The following is a 9,453-nucleotide window of genomic DNA, read 5'->3' on the forward strand; positions in this document are numbered from 1 at the left end:
CTCATTATTAGATTCAAATGTCCAGTGTTAAATGTTCAACAACAACAACAAATCACAAGGCACACAGAGAAACAGGAAAGTATTGCTTATTCAAAGGAAAAAATAAATCAACATAAACTACCAATGAAAAGACCTGATGGTAGATCTTCTAGATGAAGACTTTAAAACAACCACCTTAAAGATCCTCAAAGAACTGAAAGAAGCTGTGGAGAAAGTCAAGACAGCAATGTACAAATAAAATAGAAATATGAATAAAGAGATAGAAAACCTAAAAAAGAAACCAAAAAGATATTCTGGAGCTGAAAAATACAGTAACTAAAATAAAAATTCAACACATGGATTCAAAGGCAGATTTGAGCTGGCAGAAGAAAGAATCAGTGAACTTGAAGATAAGACAATGGAAATTAGTGAGTATGTGGGACAGAAAGAAAAAGATTGAAGAAAAGTGAACAGAGCCTAAGGGACATGTGGGACACCATCAAGCAGAGCAACATTCACACTGTGGGAGTCCCAGGAGGAGACGAGAGAGAAAAAAGGTCAGGGAGAATATTTGAAGAAATAGTGGCTGAACACGTCCCAAATTTGATGAAAGACATGAATATAAATATCCAAGAAGCTCAACAAAATCCAAGTAAGATGAACTCAAAGAAACCCACACTGAAACACACTATAATCAAACTTTCAAAAGACAAAGACAGAGAATCTTGGAAGCAACAAGTGAGAAGCAAATCATCATACACAATCCTGAATGAGATTATCGACAGATTTCTTATCAGAAATTTTAGACGCCAGAAAACATTCTCTAACATAAATCAGAGAATTTTTGTTTTCTTAGGTCACTCTCCCAAGGCAATAGAAATAAAAGCAAAAATAACAAATGGGACCTAATCAAACCTAGAAGCATTTGCACAGCAAAGGAAACCATAAACAAACTGAAAAGGCAACCTACAGAATGGGAGAAAATATTTGCAAAGGATGCAACCAATAAGGGCTTCATTTCCAAAATATACAAACAGCTCATACAACTCAATAACAAAAAGCCAAACAACCCAATCAAAAAATGGGCATAAGACCTAAATAGACATTTCTCCAAAAAAGATATACAGATGGCCAAGAGGCGCATGAAATGATGCTCAACACTGCTAATTATCAGAGAAATGCAAATCAAAACTACCATGAGGTATCACCTCACACCTCACAGTCAGAATGGCCATCCTCAAAAAGTCTACAAATAATAAATGCTGGAGAGGGTGTGGAGAAAAGGGAACCCTCCTCCACTGTTTGTGGGAAAGTAAATTGGTGCAGTCACTATGGAAAACAGTATGGAAGTTCCTTAAAAGCTAAAAGTAGAGTTGCCATATGATCCAGCAATCCCACTCCTGGGCATGTATCCAGAGAAAACTATAACTTGAAAAGATACATGGACCCCAGCGTTCATAGCAGCGCTATTTACAGTAGCCAAGATACGGAAACAACCTAAATGTCCATCTACAGATGAATGGATGAAGAAGATGTAGTGTATATATACACAGTGGACTACTACTCAGTGATAAAAAAAAGAATGAAATAATGCCATTTGCAGCAACATGGTTGGACTCAGATTATCATACTAAGTGAAGTAAGTTGGAAAGAGAAAGACAAACGCCATATGATATCACTTATATGTGGAATCTAAAATATGACACAAATGAACTTATTTAGGAAACAGAAACAGACTCACAGATATAGAAAACAAACTTATGGTTACCAAATAGGAAAGGCAGTGAGGGAGGGATAAATTAGGAGTTTAGGATTAGCAGATACAAACTACTATATATAAAGTAGGTAAACAACAAGGACCTACTGTATAGCATAGGGAACTATATTCAATATCCTGTAATAAACTATAATGAAAATGAATATGAAAAGGAGTATGTATATACATATAACTGACTCACTTTGCTGTACACCAGAAACTAACACAACATTGTAAATCAACTACTTCAATTTAAAAAAGGTAAATGTGGAGAAATAAACATTTGTGTGTAAAGTGAAAAAAAAAAAAAAAAGAAATTAGAGGCCAGAAAGCAGTGGGCTGACATGTTAAAAGTGATAAAGGAAAAAAAAAAAAGCCAACCAAGAACACTATACCTGCCAAAACTCCTTCAAAAGTGAGGGAGGGAGGGAGGGAGATGCAAGAGGGAACATATTGTATATGTATAACTGATTCACTTTGTTATAAAGCAGAAGCTAACACACCAATGTAAGGCAATTATACTTCAATAAAGATGTTTAAAAAAAAAAAAGTGAGGGAGAAATAAGACCTTCCCAGATGAACAAGCTGTGGAAGGTCATGACCACTAGAAATGCTCAAGGGAGTCATGCAAGTGAAATGAAAGGACACTAGACAAAAAACATATGGAGAAATAAAGATCTCAAGAAAGGTAAATACACGGGCAATTATAAAAGCTAGTGTTATTTAAACAATGGCTTGTTATTGCACTTTTTGTTTTCTATATTATTTAAGACATGAATACATTTAAAAAATTGTTAGTTTAAAAGCTAGTATTATTGTAATTTTGATATATAATTCCAAATCTTGTTTTCTACATAATTTAAGAGAATGATGCATTTAAAAGAATGTTTAGTTTATGTTTTGTGCACACAATATGCAAAGATGTCATTTTGTGACATCAACAACCAAAAGGGGTGGATGTGGAGCTGTAAAGGAGCAGAGGTCTTATTGTCCTTGAAGTTAACCTGGTAGAAATTCAAATTAGAGTGTTATAGCTTTAGGGTATTAAATGTAACCCCCATGGGAACCACAAATAAAACAGCTATAGAATATATACAAAAGGAAATGAGAAAGGAATTTAAACATTTCACTGCAAAAAAATCAACTAAACACAAAAAAAGACAGTAATGCAGGAAATGAGGAGGGAAAGCTATAAGAAAACAAATAGCACAATGACAGATGTAAGTCCCTCCCTATCAGTAATTACTTTATATGTAAATGGATTAATTTTTCTAATAAAAAGACAGATTGACAGAATGGATAAAAACACATGCTCCAACTATACACTGTCTGCAAGAGACTTGCTATAAATCCAAAGACTCAAATAGATTGAAATTGAAAGGATAGAAAAGATATTCCTTGCAAACAGTAACCAAAAGAGAGCTGGGATGGCTATATTAATATCAGAAAAAATAGACTTTAAATCAAAAAAGGACATTAAATATTAATAAAAGGATCAATACAGCAAGAACTTATAACAAATATAAACATTTACACACCTAATGACAGAACATCAAAATATATGAGGCAAAAACTGGACAACTACATGTAAAAGAATGAAATTAGAACACTACCTAACACCATACACAAAAATAAACTCAAAATGGATTAAGGACCTAAATATAAGGCTGGACACTATAAAATTCTTAGAGGTAAACATAGGAAAAACACTCTTTGACATAAACCACAGCAAGATCTTTTTTGACCCACCTCCTAGAGTAATGAAAATAAAAACAAAAATAAACAAATGTGACCTAATTAAACAAAAAGCTTTTGCACAACAAAGGAAACCATAAACAAGACAAAAAGACAACCCTCAGAATGGGAGAAAATATTTGCAAACGAAGCAACTGACAAAGGATTAAATCTCCAAAATATATAAACAGCTCATGGAGCTCAATATCAAAAAAACAAACAACCCTGGGCTTCCCTGGTGGCGCAGTGGTTGAGAATCTGCCTGCCAATGCAGGGGACACGGGTTCGAGTCCTGGTCTGGGAAAATCCCACATGCGGCGGAGCAACTAAGCCCGTGTGCCACAGCTACTGAGCCTGCGCGTCTGCAGCCTGTGCTCCGCAACAAGAGAGGCCGCGGTAGTGAGAGGCCCGCGCACCGCGATGAAGAGTGGCCCCCGCTCGCCGCAACTAGAGAAAGCCCTCGCACAGAAACAAAGACCCAACGCAGCCAAAAATAAATAAGTAAATAAAAAAAAAAAAAAAAAAACAAACAACCCAATTAAAAAATGGGAGGAAGACCTAAATAGACATTTCACCAAAGAAGACATACAGATGGTCAAGAGGCACATGAAAAGATGCTCAACAGCACTAATTATTAGAGAAATGCAAATCAAAACTATAATAAGGCGTCACCTCACACCAGAGTGGCCATCATCAGAAAATCTACAAACAATAAATGCTGGAGAGGGTGTGGAGAGAAGGGAACCCTTTTGCACAGTTGGTGGGAATGTAAACTGATACAGCCACTGTAGAGAACAGTATGAAGGTTCCTTACAAAACTAAAAATAGAACTACCATATGACCCAGCAATCCCACTACTGGGCATATACCCTGAGAAAACCATAATTCAAAATTACACATGTACCCCAATGTTCATAGCAGCACTATTTACAATAGCCAGGACATGGAAACAACCTAAATGTCCAACAACAGATGAATGGATAAAGAAGATGTGGTACGTATATACAATGGAATATTACTCAGCCATAAAAAGGAATGAAATTGGGTCATTTGTAGAGATGTGGATGGGACTAAAGTCTGTCATACAGAGTGAAGTAAGCCAGAAAGAGAAAAACAAATATCATATATTAACGCATATATGTGGCATCTAGAAAAATGGTACAGATGAACTTATTTGCAGGGCAGGAATAGAGATGTAGAGAATGGGCATGTGGACACGGGGGGAAGGGGAGGCTGGGACGAATTGGGAGATTAGGATTGACATATATACACTACCATGCGTAAAAATAGATAGCTAGGAAGAACATGCTATAAAGCACAGGAAGCTCAGCTCGGTCCTCTGTGACAACCTAGATGCGTGGGATGGGGGGTGGGAGGGAGGTCCGAGAGGGAGGGGATATAGGTATACATATAGCTGATTCACTTCTTTGTACAGCAGAAACGAACACAACAGTGTAAAGCAACTATACTCCCATAAAAAAAATATATGAGGCAAAAACTGACAAAATTGATGGGAGAAATAGAGTTCTAAAATAATAGTTGTAGAACCCCACTCATAATATTGGATAGAACAACCAGACAGAAGACACATAAGGAAATAAGAGGACATAAGCAACCAACCAGATCTAACAGATGTGCACAGAACACTCCACCCAATGACAACAACATACACATCCTTCTCAAGTGCACATGAGGCACTTCCCAGGATAGATCATATGTTAAGCCACAAATTAAGTCTCAATAGATTTAAAAAGCTAGATACCATAAAAAAGTATCTCCTCCAACCACAACAGGATGATGTTAGAAATCAATAACACAAGGAAAATTGGAATATTCCTAAATTTGTGGAAGTTAAAGAACCAGTGGATCAAAGAATAAATCAAAAGGGAAATTAGAAAATAATTCGAAATGAATAAAAAAGAAAACACAACTTACCAAAAGTAATAGACTCAGCAACAGTGGTGTTTAGGGGAAATGTACAGCTATAAACACATTAAAAAACAAGAAAAATCTCAAATCCGCACACTAACTTAAGGAACTAGAGAAAGAAGAACAAACTAGACCAAAGCTAGAAGAAGGGAAGAAAAAAATAAAGATTAGGGCTTCCCTGGTAGCGCAGTGGTTAAGAACCTGCCTGCCAGTGCAGGGGACACAGGTTTGAGCCCTGGTCCGGGAAGATCCCACATGCCGTAGAGCAACTAAGCCCGTGCACCACAACTACTGAGGCTGCGCTCTAGAGCCCGCGAGCCACAACTACTGAAGCCCGCACGCCTAGAGCCCGTGCTCCGCAATAAGAGAAGCCACCGCAATGAGAAGCCTGCGCACCGCAACGAAGAGTAGCCCCCACTCGCCGCAACTAGAGAAAGGCCGCGCCCAGCAACAAAGACCCAACACAGCCAACAATAAATAAATAAATAAATTCATATATAAAAAAAGATTAGAGCAGAAATAAATGAAATAAGGAATAGGAAAACAATAGAGAAAGTCAGTAAAGCCAAAAGTTGGTGATTTGGAAACATCAACATAATTAATCTTATCTAGATGGACAAAGAAAAATAGAGAGACAGCTCAAATTACTAAAATCAGAAATGAAAGTGGAAACATTAAAACTAATGCTACAGAAATAAAAAGGATTATAAGAGAGCACTATGAACAACTATACACAAACAAAGTTGATAATTTAGGTGAAATGGACAAATTCCTGGAAATACAATACCTACCAGGACTGGATCATGAAGAAATAGAAAATAAGAATAGAAATATGACTAGTAAGGAGATTGAATCAGTTATAACAACAATAAAAAACCTCTCAACAAAGAAACTGGACCCGATGGCTTCACTGGTGAATTCTACCAAACATTTAAAGAGGAACTAACACCAATCCTTCTCAAACTTTTCAAAAAATTTTAAGAGGGGGGAACACTTCCTAACACATTCTTTGAGGCCAGCATTACCCTAAACCAAAGCCGCACAAAGACACTACAAGGAAACTACAGACCAGTATCCTTTATGCGCTCACTGGGCACACACCAGGCTCACAAGGGCACACAGGGAGTATTGGCTCCCTGCCCCTTCCCAGTCTGTGCCCCCGAGGGCTGCCCTCCTCCCGACCCTTCACCCCATAAATCAGCTTCCTCAAGCTTCATGGAAGTGGACTTGCACAGACCTGACCTTGCGTGTTGGCACGATAATGTGGATAGACTTCCTCCCACGCTCGTCCCCTCCTTTCTTTTCTTTTTTCAGCTTGTGGGATCTTAGTACCCCAACCAGGCATTGAACCCGGGCCCCCTGTGGTGTCTTAGCCACTGGACCCCCAGGGAAGTCCCAACTCGCTCCCTCTTCTTGAGACGGCACTGGTCTGGTCTCGGGGGGCGCTGCCCGCAGCACCCAAGCCCTTCCCAGGGGCCCCACCTCCAATTACCCCCAAATACAGGAGGTAGGATGTCAACATAAGAGTTTGGGGACGCAAACACTCAGCCCAGAGTTTTGCATGTCACAGAAGCGCGTAAACCTTCAGTTCATCTGCGGCATTCATTCTCGGAATCCATGTATTTGAAGATAAAACTGCATTTGAATTACTTGGTCCTTTCTGAATGACCTTCATTAGTATAAAAACGTTATTTACTCTGTGTCCCTTGCCGTAAAGGTGACTCATGCCCCAACCCCAGCTTCTGGAACCACGTTGGTCACGTGGCCGTGTGGATGGTTGGCCAGGCCTTGTGGCTGGTGCTCTGGCCGGTCAGCTCCGTGGGAATGGCCACCCCTTCATCTCTGAGGGCCCCGGGGCTGCACAACCCCATTCTTTGAGGCAACCAAGCTTCTGCCTCTTTTAAACGCTTTTCACTTACCGTCTGTTTTGTGAGCGCCCTGGACTTGAGGGACGTTCTTACCCCTTTTGCTTTAGCAGAGTGCGTGGCGCTCATGTAACACAGACGTCAGGGCTGGGGGGCTGGGGGTGGGGCCTCCTCTGTTCTTGCCCCAGGACCAGGCGTCGCTGTGCTGCCCTCGGATGCAGCTTCCCCGGCAGATCTTCCCTCTGGGACGCCGGCGGTGCCCGGTGCCCGGTGCCCGGGGGGGCCCACAGCACACAGCCCACAGCGTCCCACCCGTGGCGCCCCTGACTCGGGGGCACAGCCATGCTTCTGGAAGTTGATTCTGGAAGGTTTAGCCTCAACAAAAGTAGAATCAAAGTGGAAAGTCTGTGTCACAGGCGGAGGCTGGGTGACGGGGACCGTTGTCTGCGGACGAGCCCGGCTCACCCTGCGGGGTTGCACTGGGGTCAGAGTGAGGAGGGTGCCTGATCTTGGCGGGCTTAAGGTCAAGTCGAAAGGCCGCACTTTCCCGCTAATCCAGATGCTATCGAGCCAGCAAGACTCGGCATCTGGACCCTGGACACAGAGACGAGTGGGTTCCCGGCCGCCACTGCGCCCCGTCCCCACCTCCCGCCGGGTCCCCGCGTGGCCCTGGCATCAAGTGACCCGAGGGCCCAGCCACGCGGAGTCGCTCGGGCATCCGGGATCACAGGTCAGGGAACCGTCTCGGGGGAGGCGGCTTGTCTCTGGCCCGTCTGTGTTCACCAGACGCTCTGGAGCCTGTGGGAACCCGTGGGCACGTGTGGCTGAAGAGCTTTTCATAAGACGTGTATCTTTCTGTGTTTTACACCTCTTATTAAAATCTATGTGTTTGTACACTTACCTTTGTCGACGTGGGAGCAGCGTTCGCACGCCCAGTTTTCTCTCTGACGCTTCCTTGCGGGCCATGCAAAGCCTCTGCCCCCTCTGTGTTCTGGAAGCACATCTGGGACAAACATCCGGAGCAGTGTTTTCGGCGGATGCGCGCCCGCTGTGGGAGGGCGGGGCTGGGGGGCGGGTCCTCCGGCTCAGGTGAGTCACACCTTCGCCTCCGGGAAACGCCTCGGGCTGCTGGCCCGAGGGCCGCACCCAGGGTCCCTCCTGCCTGCGGGGGGCTGCCTGCGGGTCCCCTCACTCTGCAGCTCCTGAGGGCACCGTCGGCAGGGCCCGGCACGGGACCAGGCACGGGGCGGGGGCTCTGGGGGCGGGGCAGGCTGGGGGCTGACCAAGCCTCAAAGCAAGACGCGCTCCAGCTCCAGAGCAGAGGGGTAAAAAGGACCCTAGTCCTGATTCAAGCCCCCTGTGAAAGGGAGAGACAGGAGAGAGGGAGAGACACAGAGAGGGACAGAGATAGAGATGGAAAGAGGCTGGGAGAGACACAGAGAGAGGTGGAGACGGGGCGTGGAGGCTGGGCATCGCTTGGGGGAGACCAGGGGCTCCCGGAAGCCGGGCTTCCCTCCCAGACCCCACCAGTCACGTGCCCGGCGCGTCCTCCACCATCTGGATGCCCCTCCCACCGAGTCAGCGCCGCCCACAGTAGGGCTGAGTCCCGCGGGGCTGCCCCCTCCAGCGCCACCTGTACGTGGGCCCCCGCTACCACGTGGGACTTCTTCCTGGCAGTGACAAATTCGGTGGTTCCCATCCTTCCTCTGGTTCACCGATTCACTAGAACGATTCACAGATCTCAGGAAAATGTATTTACTTGTTAATGATAAAGGACGCAGCTCAGGACCAGTGGAAGAGCCCAGTATGGGGCGGGGGTTGCCGGGGAGGGATGGAGGGGCTTCCTTCCACTCTCTCTCGGCCGTGACCCTCCCAGCGTCCCCTCGCGTTCACCAACCTGGTGCTCTCCTGTCTAACCATTCAAGAGCTCTGACCCTGTCTCCAGCCCCGTCCCCTCCACGGAGGTCCGGGGGTGGGGGGGCTGAGGGTTCCCACCCTGGTCACTTGGCTTTTCTAGTGACCGACCCCTGTCCTGACGCTATCACAGGCCCCAGCGGCGTCGCCTCATTGGCATAAACTCAGCTGTGCTCGGAAGGAGCTGGTTATGAGTCACAGAAGACACTCATCACCCAAGAAATCCCGGGGGTTTGAGGAGCAAAGGCCAAATCTGTTTTTGTTATTACATAGCGC

Source organism: Balaenoptera acutorostrata, chromosome 5 (genome assembly GCF_949987535.1).
Source record: "Balaenoptera acutorostrata chromosome 5, mBalAcu1.1, whole genome shotgun sequence".
Lineage (NCBI taxonomy): Eukaryota > Metazoa > Chordata > Mammalia > Artiodactyla > Balaenopteridae > Balaenoptera > Balaenoptera acutorostrata.